Raw genomic sequence first — 13,448 nt, 5'->3', positions numbered from 1 at the left:
TTTGCCCAATTGAGGCTTAACAGCTGAAGGCTAAGGATGAAAATCTGCCCCTAGGGCTTCCACTTGTCAACAATGTGTATAAGACCAGCATTGGTTTCTTGGTTGTGTTTTCACAGTTTCAAAACAGAACTGATCCGTGGCATATGTTCAGGGCTGGTGCAAAATTTTGAGGTGGGGGGGTGGCAGAAAACTGGATGAACTATTCATGAAACTATATCCAGCTTTAAAGTGTTTGAAGCAGTATGTCACACTTTTGGTGTGGATAAGAACCTGGATCTCTGGATATGAGCAACTTTCCATGAATGCCTGAAGTTTTCACAGATGAATCCAAAACTTGAAAACTTTCAGAAGCAGCTTCTGCCTGGCACTGCCCACCAACCACACCACCCCCCATCGCACACATGCTTGTCAAACCTCCAATGACAAATACCTCACCCCCACCATGCTCACTGACCCACCAATCACAGCCTCCCCTTCCTCTGTGCTTGCTGATCCATGAATCATGTAGTTTTATGTGATTTTTGTTTCTTGTTTCATTTATGAGCTATGAAAGGCCAAGAAGCAATGCACGATGGTTAATTTGGTCAATGCAAAATCTTGCTGGATAACATTTCTGTTGGAATATGGAAGGCAAATAGAAATGTTCAGGTCACGGGAACTGCTAATCTTTATCTGGTCAGGTTTGGAATTTGTTTGTTTGGCTCATACTGACCAGAAGAGCAGTGAGACACCATGAATCATGTATAGCAGAGGTAAGTAAGAAATATTAGTTAACAATGTCATCTTTATTATTCCTGAGAAAGGTAGTAGAACCAGGAGCCATCTGTTAGAATCTGAGCATGTGTAAGTTTGATGAATGCTCATAAAATAGTTACAAGAGAGACCATGTTTAATAATCAGGTTGTAATTTAGTCATGTTTAATGACCAAAAAAATCAAGGTATCTTAATCAATTAACCCAATATTACATTATGTGTAAGTCTGGCCAATGTAGGGCACTATTCCGGCAAAAGAGCAAAAATAAAAGCAAAATACTGTGGATGCTGGAAATCTGAAATAAAAACAGAAAATGCTGGCAAAACTCAGCAGGTCTGACAGCATCTGTGGAGAGAGAAACAGAGTTAACATTTCAAGTCCATATGATCTTTCTTCAGGGCTAAAAACATGTGTGCCACATCATACCTTTTTCATTATCTTCAGTCCAAGCACTACATGCTCACTCACCATTCAATTATAGCTTTTCTTTCTTTGCCCCACCCACATGCTTTTGAAAAGGTTCCACATGGGAGAATGATCAAATAGGTAAGAGCCCATGGGATCCAGAGCAATTTGGCAAATTGGATACAAAATTGACTTAGTGGCAGGAGGCAAAGGGTGATGGTCGAAAGTTGTTTTTGCGATTGGATGGAAGCCTGTGACAATTGGTCAGTGTTGGGACCCTTGCTGTTTGTAGTGTACATTAATGATTTAGATGTGAATATAGGAGGTATAATCAGTAAGTTCACAGATGACATAAAAATTAGTGGTGTCATAAATAGTAAGGAGGAAAGCCTTAGATTACAGGACGATATAGATGGGCTGGTCAGATGGGCAGAGCAGTGGCAAATGGAATTTAATCCAGAGAAGTGTGAGGTGATGTATTTTGGGAGGACTAACATGGCAAGGGAATACACAATGAATGGTAGGAACCTAGGAAGTACAGAGGATCAGAGGGACCTTGATGCACATGTCCATATATGCCTGAAGGCAGCAGCACAGGTAGATAATGTGGTTAAGAAGATATATGGGATACTTGCCTTTATGAACCGAGGCATAGAATATAAGAGCAGGGAAGTTATGTTGGAGCTGTATAAAACACTAGTTAGGCCACAGCTGTAGTACTGTGTGTAGTCCTGATCACCACACTATAGGAAAGATGTGATTGCACTGGAGAGGGTGCAGAGGCGATTCACCAGGATGTTGCCTGGGCTGGAGTGTTTCAGCTATGTAGAGAGACTGGATAGGCTAGGGTTGCTCTCCTTAGAGCAGAGAAGGCTGATGAGGCCCTGAAGCCTCCTTGCATCCTCCTCACAACCCCACCCAGTTTTGTGTGGTCAGCAAACTTGGAAATATTGCATTTGGCTCCTTCATCCAAGTCATTTATTTATATATCATGAATAGCTGGGGCCCATACACTGATCCCTGCGATACACCACTGGTCACTGCCTGTCACCTGGTAAAAGACCCCATTATTCCGACTCTCTGTTTCTGGTCTGTCAACCAATTCTTAATCCACGCTGGTATATTACCCCCAATTGCATGTGCTTTAATTTTGCCCAATAGCTTCTTATGTGGGGCCTTATCAAAAGCCTTCTTGAAATCCAAATACACCACATCCACTGGGTTCTCCCTTATCTACCCTACTAGTTACATCCTCAAAAAGCTCCAGTAGAATAGTTAAACATGATTTCCCTTTCATAAACCGATGCTGACTTTGTCTAATCCTGTTAATGCTTTCCAAGTATTCTGTTACCACGTATTTTATAATAGACTCTAGCATTTTCCCCACTACTGATGTTGGGCTAACTGGTCTGTAATTCTCGGTTTTTTCTCTCCCTACTTTTTTAAATAGTGGGGTTACATTTGCCACCTTCCAATCTGTAGGAACTGCTTCGGAGTCTGTAGAATTTTGGAAGACGACCACCAATGCATCCAATATTTCCAGGGCCACTTCCTTTAGTACTCTGGGATGTAGATGATCAGGCCCTGGGGATTTTTCAGCCTTTAGCCCCATTAATTTCTCTAGCACCATTTTTTTTACTAATATTGATTGTCTTCAATTCCTCCGTCTCACTATACCCTTGGTTCTGTAGCATTTCTGGGGAATTATTTGTGTCCTCTTTTGTGAAGACAGAAACAAAGTATGTGTTCAATTCTTCTGCTATTTCTTTGTTCCCCATTATAATTTCCCCTATTTCTGTCTGTAAGGGACCTATATTTGTCTTTGCTGATCTTTATCTCTTCACATATTTACAGAAGCTTTTACAGTCAGTTTTATGTTCCTTGCAAATTTACTCTCATACTCCATTTTCCACTTCTTGATCAATCTCTCGTCCACTTTTGCTGAATTCTAAACTGCTCCCCATCCTCAGGTTTTCTGCTGTTGCTGGCAATATTATATGTATCCTTTTTGAATCTAATAATATCCCTAATTTCTTTTGTAAGCCATGGTTGAGCCACCTTTCCTGTTTTATTTTTGTGCCAGACAGGAATGAATAATCGTTGTAATTCATGCATATGTTCCTTAAATTTTAGCCATTGCCTATCCGCTGTCAACCCTTTTGGTAAGATTCCCCAATCCATCATTGCCGACTCATGCCTCATACCCTTGTAGTTCCCTTTACTTAGATTCAGGACCCTAGTTTCAGATTCAACTTCTTCACACTCCATCTCAATGAACAATTCTATCATTCTATTGGTCACTCTTCCCCAAGGGACCCCACACAACAAGATTGTTAATTAATCCTTTCTTATTGCACAATACCCAGTCTAGGATGGCCTGCTCTCTAGTTGGTTCCTCAAAGTATTGGTCAAAAAACCTATCATGTACACACTCCAGGAAATGCTCCTCCACAATATTATTGCTAGTTTGGTTTGTCCAATCTATATGTAAATTAAAGTCATCCATGATTACAGTTGTACCCTTATCACATGCATCTCTAATTTCCTGCTTAATGCCTTCCTTTACATTTCCGTTACTGTTTGGGGGCCTATAGACAACCCCCACCAACGCTTTCTTCCCCTTGGTGTTTCTTATCTCCACCCAAACAGATTCCACCTCATAATTTTCCAAGCCAATATCCTTCCTCACTATTGCATTGATTTCCCCCTTTACTAACAGTGCTACCCCACCTCCTTTCTCTATTTGTCTGTCCTTCCTAAATATTGAATACCTCTGGATGTACAGTTCCTATCCTTGGTCACCCTGCAGCCATATCTCTGTAATTGCAACAATATCATAAACATTTATATCTATTTGTGCTGTTAATTCATCTACCATATTGTGAATGTTCCATGCATTAAGATACAATGCCTTTAGACTTATCTTTTTAACCTTGTTAGTCATCTTAGCTTTGTTTTCCACTATGACCCCATTTGTTTAATGCCCTTTTTTTTTCCCCTTCCACTTTTCCTTCTTATTTTTCTGTCTTTCCTTTCCATCCTTGTTCCCCCCTCCTCTGTCTCCCTGCACAGGTTCCCATGCCTGTGCCATTCTAGTTTAAACCCTCCCTGGCCACACTAGGAAGCACCCCCCCCCGCCCCCCCCCCGGGCAACCCCAACCCCCAACCCAAGGACATTGGTCCCGGTCCTGCCCTGATGCAACCGGTCCTGTTTGAACTGGTCCCACCTTCCCCAGAACTGATCCCAATGCCCCATGAATCTGAATCCCTCCCCCCTACACCATTTCCTCAGCCACAAATTCATCTGATATATACTGTTATTTCTACTCTCGCGAGCACGTGGCACTGGTAGTGATCCTGAGATTACTACCTTTGAGGTCCTACTTTTTAATTTATGTCCTAACTTCCTATATTCTGCTTGTAGGACATTACCCCTTTTTTTTTACCTATGTCATTGGTACCAATATGTATGACGGCCACTGGCTGTTCATCCTCCCCTTTCAGAATGCCCTGCAGCCTCTCCAAGATATCCTTGGCCCTCACACAAGGGAGGCAACATACCATCCTGGAGTCTCTTTTGCGACTGCAGAAATGCCTGTCTGTTCCCCTTACTATTGAATCCCCTATCACTATAGCCTTGCCAATTTTCTTCCTCCCCTCTTGTGCAGCAGAGCCACCTGTGGTACCATGGACTTGGCTCCTGCTGCTTTCCCCTGAGAAGTCATCTCCCCCAACAGTATCCAAAATGTATATCTGTTAGAGAGAGGATAACCACAGGGGATTCCTGTACTACCTGCCTCCCACTACTCTGAATGGTGGTCACCCATCCCCTTTCTTCCTGTTCAATCTTTACCTGCAGTGTGACCACCTCACTGAATGTTCTGTCCATGACAATCTCAGCATCACAGATGCTCCACAGTGAATCCACACACAGCTCCAGCTCTGAAATGTGGTTAGCCAGTAGCTGCAGCTGAACACACTTGCTGCACACACGGTCACCAGTGACACTGGGAGCATCCATAACTTCCCACATAGCACAGGAGGAGCATATCATGGCGCAAGCTCTGCTGCCATGACTTCCCTTTAGATTAAGCTCATTCGGTAATCTCTTTGAAGAATACTACTTACACTTGGGGCCTTATTCCACTCCAAACACTCCCACTACAGTCCAAAGTCCTCACCTTATTTTGTTTAAGCTAATGGACTGCAACAGTTTAATTAGTAGAAAAGGTAAAAGTAGAATTAGTCACCTGACCCTACATTGCATCACTTTTGAATCGTGATATCCTCCCGCTGCTTTCAGTCCCGAGTCCAGCTCCCACTCTTTTTAAATCTCCACTCTGACTCTCAGCTCCTTTGCAGGCTACCCAATAACCAGAACAACACCAGGGACCAACTGTTCCTGTGAAAACTATCCCAAAGTCTAGTGTCCTGGTTATCTCTTCTGTGAGAAATGTGGAGAAATAAATGAAGGGTGGAAGTTGGGATCTGACTAGAAGAAAGTTCCTTGAATAAATGATTCAGGGACCAGTTTTGTGAATAGTCTGCATGAGGTAAAAACATGAAGTGAGAAAGTTACACTTCTCGCGACAATGACATTGTAAACAGTGCTTTCTATAGCTAAATCCTAACTGTAAGCCTAACACTATAATCCTAACACTTTAACCCCAATTCCTAACTAGTAGTCCTAACCACTAACCCAATCCTAACTAATAACCCAAGTAAACAAACAGGCTTCAGCAGTTGAAATGAAAGATCTAGATATACATCCACATATACTGACAGAATATATAATATGTATATATACACAGATTTCCATGTATTTACAATTCAGTCTTTCCTACAGTTTCATATTATATTCCTTTCTGTTTACGCAACAGTTTTACAAATTTATTCATCCACACAACTATTCCAAAATTGTGAAACAGTAAACAGTATCAAAAATTGTAATTTAACCTCGCCTACTCTATCACAATGATTATTGATTGTGTAAATTGTGCTTAAAAGCTTCTAGTAACTTATACAGACACATACTATTGCAGCATGTAAGCCATATTGCATCTTATAATGTACATACTTTCTAGTGCATTTCCTGTGAAATGTGTAGAACAATGAGAAGCTATAATAACAGAATCACAGAATCACACAGTGCAGAAGAGGCCCTTTGGCCCATCGAGTCTGCACCAACACATGAGAAACACCTGACCTACCTAACTAATCCCATTTATCAGCTCTTGGCCCATAGCCTTGAACGTTATGATGTGCCAAATGCTCATTCATGTACTTTTTAAAGGATGTGAGGCAAACCACCTCCACCACCCTGCCAGGCAGTAGATTCCAGACCATCACCACCCTCTGGGTAAAAAAGTTTTCCCTCACATTCCCCCTAAACCTCCTGCCCCTCACCTTGAACTTATGTCCCCTTGTGACTGACCCTTCAACTAAGGGGAACAGATGCTCCCTATCCATCCTGTCCATGCCCCTCATAATCTTGTACACCTCGATCAGGTTGCCCCACAGTTTCTCTGCTCCAACAAAAACAACCCAAGTTATCCAACCTCTCTTCATAACTTAAATGTATCATCCCAGTAACATCCTGGTGAATCTCCTCTGCACCTCCTCCAGTGCAATCACATCCTTCCTATAATGTGGCAACCAGAACTGCACACAATACTCCAGCTGTGGCCTCACCAATGTTCTATACAACTCCAACATGACCTCCCTACTTCTCTAATCTATGCCTTGATTGATAAAGGCAAGTGCCCCATGTGCCTTTTTCACCACCCCATTAACATGCCCCTCTGCCTTCAGAGATGTATGGACACACACGCCAAGGTCCTTTGTTCCTCAGAACTTCCTAATGTCATGCCGTTCATTGAATACTTCCTTGTCAAATTACTCCTTCCAAAGTGTATCACCTCACACTTTTCAGGGTTAAATTCCATCTGCTGCTTATCTACCATTTGACCATCCCTGTATCTTCATGTAGCCCAAAACATTCAACCTCACTATTAACCACACGGCCCATCTTTGTGTCATCCGCAAACTTACTAATCTTACCCTCCACATAGTCATCTATGTCGTTTATATAAATGATAAATCATTCTCATAATATTCTCCTTTCTCATGTAAAATAAATTTGTAATTATAAATGCAGATTTTTTATTCATACTTAGGCACAATATTTATTTTCAAAGATCAATACCAGACGGGAAGACCAGTGGGCACAAGGTTGAAGGTTAGGCTAAGGTCCTGCGTGTGATTAGTGAAATCAATATTGTTGTGAATATAAACAGTAATTCTTCAAAGTAGGAAATTACAAAATCTTGCTTTGCTGGTATTTTTCATTTCCAACCAAGAGTGAATGTGTCCATCTGATCTGTGCTGAGTTTGCTCATTTCATTCAAGGACGTGTAATTAGAATTAGTCTCTGAGTTATAAGCTGACACATCTGAGGTACCAAAAGAGAAACTCCTTGTGCGCTGATGTTGAATTGGTTTTTGCTGCCCCTCACAGTGGAATATCCTGCTGATTCAGAGTCTATGCGCTCATACCTGGAAAGAGGCCCCATTGACAGAACGGGAAAGATCATGGGTGCCTTCAGAATTCTAGCTCAGCATCACACATTCTACCTCCCCCAGAGAATGGTGATGTCAAAGAAATGAGAGAGGAAGTTCAAGAAAAAGTGAAAAAACCACACCAGCCTGATAACATTTCTCACAGTAATTATTTGACACCTTTTAAACCAGACTGTGCAGTTGACTTGTATTACTTTCCCAAATATACACACGTGCCCCCATGGGTAAGACTGGAATTTTCTCTAAATGTGACTCTGTATATTAAGTAATCAGCATTACCTGATATTGTTCTTCAAATGTGAATCATAGTTTTGTGGCATATAAGTGGCTGATGGGTCACAAGTTTGATATACGCCTGCTGATTCTTCCTCCTTCTAGTCGCACTTCCTCATAAACAATTCATATTACATTCATAGAACAGTTAAAGCTTCACATTACTTTCCAATTCCATAGGAACAGAACAATTGTTTTATGATCATTTTAAATTGTAAGCTCTGTTTTGACTCTGCTGTGAGTGTACATTCTTTCAAATTGGCATCAAGTGAATAGAAGTACTCACCCATGTAATGTTTTGGCATGGCTCCACCCAGCTTTTTCATCGATGTTGTCTATTTTGTCTGAACCAATGACAGTGAAGTATATCTTACATAGAACCTTCGACATATGAACAGGCCATTTGGCTAACTGGCCTGTGCTATTGCTTATACCCCACAGAGGTGTTGTTCTAATCTAGTTATTCTTCTCACCCTTCCCCATATCCCTCTATTCCCTTCTCCCTCTGTTATGCATTAAACTCATTCCTAAATATGGCAACGTTATTTGCTTCAACTATTCACATGGCAGTGAGTTCCACATCCTCTTCATTCTGCGCAAAGGGAAACATCTAGGAAATTATTTTTCTGATTGTCAAATGCCAACAACCTGCAGCCCAATCGCTGCCAACTGTTTCCTGATAGTTTCATTCTTCCAATCTGATAAAATCCTTGCAAATCTTTTCTGGACTTTCCCTGGCACTTCAATGTGTTTTTGTCGCATGGAGACCAGCACAGACCACAGTACTCCAAATAAAGTACAACCAATAATCCACATAAATATGACATTATCTCTCTGTTTTTATTCTATTCTGCTAAAAATAAATATATACTTTGCATCTTTTATGGTCTGAAATTTGAGCTGTTACTTTTTAATTATTTGTGCACTTGTGTTTCTTTGAGTACAATTTTAAGGCAGAGCCCGCACATCAGCGCTTAAAATGTCGTGGGCTGACATCATGTGAGAGTCCCGTCATCAGCTCACGGCATCGCGATATTTAGGTGGGCTGCCACGCTGTTAAGCGCAACACGCGCCCGCCATTACTTAAAGTCCTTCTTAAGGCCCTTAATTCAGCAATTGAAGCTGATTTTGAGGAGCCCGTGCGATCTTCGGCTCAGCACATGGGCCCAACGGGCAGTGGGGTAGGTGATTTTTTAACAAACCTCATCTACGGGTAGGATACGTGGGCTCAGAGGGGTTGTTAATGTTTTATCTGAAGTATGTAATGCAGAAAGTTTTTTAAACTTGCCTGTGTGATTGTTAGCAGCTCAGATTGATTTCCAATAGCTTTCTATGTACTTTGAAGCTTCAACTCAGCAAGTCTGCAGACAGTAATCTTTATCGGGCCTTTCCAGAGGCTTCCATTTAGCCTGGGTATGGGTTCCGACATCTCCAATGGAGGCAGGAGGAGGAAGGGAGGGATAGAATAAGGAGGAGGCCAGGAGTGGACAATCAGCCTCCAGGGGAGCCACCTTTGGGAGGCCAGGTGCAGGCAGAAGGGGCACAGGGCCAAGAGGTTGTCCAAGGTGGAAGGAGCAGCAGAAGAAGCCACTATCCTGCTGCCAGGGTATACAGGAGACAAAGCAGCTACCTCAATATGATTGAGGTGCAGTGCCAAAGGAGGTTCCAACTGTCAAGTGAACTATATCTGTCAGATGATTGGCCGTGAGATCTCCCCTAACTCTCTGAAGGTCACAGTTGCCCTCCACTTCTATGCGCCTGGTTCCTTCCAGGGTTCAGTGGTTGATCTTTGCGGTGTCTCCCAATCAGCTGTCTACTCTTGTGTCAAGCAGGTTACAGACGCTCTCTTCAGACGGGTATCCACCTCCATCCACTTCCACTGTGACCAGGCAAGTCAGATAGAGTGAGCCAGAGGCTTCACGGCCATTGCTGGCTTCCCCCGCATCCAAGGTGCTATAGACTGCACACATGTGGCCATCAAGGCACCAGCAAGTGAGCCCGTTGCCTTCGTCAACAGGAAGGGCTTCCATTCCATGAACGTGCAGATAGTGTGTGACCACAGGATGCAGATTTTAAAAGTTTGTGCAAGGTACCCAGGCAGCTCCCATGATGCCTACATCCTCAGACACTCCCAGGTGCCGGCACTCTTCAGTGCTCCGGCTCGGCTGGATGGTTGGCTGCTGGGTGACAAGGGCTATCCCCTGCATAGGTGGCTCATGACGTCTCTCCGGCATCCAAGAACAGAAGCTGAGCAGTGCTACAATAGGAGCCAGGGCACCACAAGGGCTGTGGTGGAGAGAACCTTCGGTCTTCTCAAGATGCGCTTCTGTTGCCTGGACGGCTCAGGGGGCGCACTCCAGTACCCCCCAGATCTGATATTGGTAGCATGCTGCGCTCTGCACTGGAAAGGGGGGATGCAGTTGATGATGAAGACCTTGACACAGTGGAGGAAGCTGCACATGATGAATCCAGCAGTGGCTCAGAGGATGAGAAAGCACAGGGCAATGATGAGACCGACCCGCTATTACACCAAGGAGACAGGGACACCCGGGACACTTTAATCCAATGAACCTTCAACTAGCTCCACACACATGGATCAGCAGGACCAGCATTGCCTGGCACTTCCACACGTGGCACTCAGGTGCTACATCTTCCACCTCATCAGCTGCAACTAAGGGTTTAGTACAGAAACATCAATGTCCACTCAAACACTCATGATATGTCTGCGAAACATACAAATGCAGCACAAAGGAAACACCCTCAGCCATGGTCAGAAAAGTGGATTTGATTGCCACCTAAATAAAGCACAAACGTTGCTCTGATGTACAGAATGATATATTCCCTAATCTAGAGCCAACACAAAATCACCAGCAACAAACCTGTGGAGTGCCTAACGTGCCTTATGCTTTCATTTGCGGGTGCTATGTCTAGGTGCCGCCCCATCGCTCGGAGTGGCTTGTGAGACAGCCTGCTGATTCTGCTGTCCTGTTGGCCTCAATGACCTTGGCATCCGTCCTCTGGCCTGTGGAACCTGTGATGGTCCCGCCTGGGAGGGAGTGGCCAGTTCCAGAACTGGCACCTCCCCAGTTGGCGCAGCCTCAACAGATGCAACGTTGACTGGCAGAGGGGCGGAGGAGCTGCTGCCCTCATCCGGAGCGCCCTGAGAGGAGCTCGCAGAGATGACAGGCAGCTGCTGCACCGACATGAGTCCACGTTGGACCTCCCTGCTCACCGCAGATGGATGGGCACTGAGCGCTGACACTTGGGGCCCAAAATGTCTCCCAGATTGGGAATGCCCACCTGTGGCCATTAGCGCTGTGAGGGCTTGCAGGTCAGAGGGTAACCCAATCAGAAGATTCTCAGTCTGCTAGAAGCCCCTCTCCATGAGAGTCACCAATCCCTCAATAGAGGAAGCCTGAAGCTCTGTCCTGAGGTTCATGCCATCACTGACACTCTGCCTGGATTCCTCCACCACAGAGACCAAATGAAGCACACCCTCATGCAACCCTGCCAGATGCTCTGGCAAATCCTGCCGCTTGTCCTGCAGCGGCTGCATGGCTGACATCTCCAGAGGCACATCATCACTGCCAGGCTCAGCATGTACATGGTCCCCTGCAGTCCTCCGGCTGCTGGCGCCATCGGCACTCTCTGTCTGTGCCACCTCCTTCAGCAATTGTGAAGTGCCCTCTCCACTGTGCCCTCGGACACTAGCCAACGTCATAATCCCCACCGAAGTGTTTGTCGCTGCGCTGGTGCTTGGCTCGCTGAAATGATGTGATGCAAGTTGCAAGTGTTGGCCCTCAGGTGTGGAGGGAGGCGCTCTGGACTTGTTGGTGGCAACCAGGCGGTGGTGATGCTAAAATTAACAACAAGGACAGTGCATCAGTTAGCGTTCGGTCAGTAACACCTTTCATCCCCTTTCCCCCCAGCCTCAAGAGTCACTCACCTTTCAAGAACCTAAGGCGACGCACATTGGTGGGGTGCTAAATAGTCAAGAGGAAGCCCAAACATTACACGTGCATACAGACACGCTGGTCAGATGGCCTAAGGAATGGCACATGGAATGTTATGTGGATAAGTGAGCGGTTCAGCACTTGGGCAAGACAAGCAAGGTACGGGAATACATGAGTTATGGTAGGACCATGGGAAGTCATGACGATTACAGGGACCTTGCTGAGCAGGCCCATTAAGGTGGCAGAACAGGAACATAAGGTGTTTAACAAGGTCGAAGCCAGACTTGCCTTCATTAGATGAGAAATAGAATGTAGGAAAAGGGAGGTCATGTTTCAAGTGCAGAAAATGCTGTGGAAGCCACATCTGCACTTCTGCGTTCAGTTGTGACCTGGGCTTCCTGGGAGGGATGACATTGGAGTGGGGAGAGTGCAGAGGTTCCTGACCTGGATGCATGTTGGCCTGGAGAGTTGGAGTCATGAGGAAGCATTGGATACACTTGTGACATTTACCGTGGAGCACAGGAGATTGACAGGTCACATTATTGACCTTCATACCGTTACAAGGGGCATAGAATGGGTGGACAGGAGACAACATTTCCCCTTGGTGTAGGGATGACTAACGTGGTGGCATTTATTTAAGTTGAGTGCCATGAGTTTGACAGGTGAGGTACTGAGGACTTTTTGGACAGAGTAATGTGGGATGCACTGGCTGAAAGGGTGCTGGAGGTACAATCCCTCCTAAGATGATCTAAGATGAAGCAGCAATACCATGGCATGTTAGGCCATGGGGATGTGGTCACAAATGGGATAAGGCGACTTTGGAAGGTGCTAGAGATGCGCATCCTCATGGGGCTGAGGAACCTTTGTATATGACCCACACGTCTGACTGTATCAGTCTGTGAATGAGCAGTGTTGCAGCATTAACAATTGCAGCAATCATCAGTGGTTTGGATGTTGGGCAGACAGAGTGGATGGAACTGTGGACCTCAACTACCTGGCTGCTGCACCCTAGCCTCGCCGACACCTGCTGAACTGGCCGCCTGCCTCCTCCCCAGCTCCATGGCCTGCTCCTCATAAGTGGTGAGGTGCTGCAGCATGGCGTGCCCACCATCAGTCCGCAGATGCTCCCGGCTATTGTTCTCAGTTTTGCCTGCAGAACAGAGAAGAGCATTTATTGGGGCTGATCGCTCATGTACTCTGCATGCACACGCCACACCCCAACCACAGTGGCCCATCTGAGGCCTCCAGCGGCTCCTGTCCACACTACTGGCGATCAGTCCCCAGAAGATAGTACGGCTGCTCCCAAACCCCTCCCCCAACGGCCAGCTTGGACACAGTCAGCGTCCATCACTTTCAATAACACATGGGTCTTTGCACCCATGGCAAAGAGGTACAACTAGGTGCGGTGCCGAGGCCAGCTGATGGCTCTTGGCCATGACACCTTGAGGCTCCCCTTCCAACATCTCATCACCATCAATAAGACA

This window comes from Carcharodon carcharias, chromosome 19, assembly GCF_017639515.1.
Source record: "Carcharodon carcharias isolate sCarCar2 chromosome 19, sCarCar2.pri, whole genome shotgun sequence".
NCBI classification, from domain to species: domain Eukaryota; kingdom Metazoa; phylum Chordata; class Chondrichthyes; order Lamniformes; family Lamnidae; genus Carcharodon; species Carcharodon carcharias.
Note: the sequence above shows the minus strand (reverse complement) of the source record.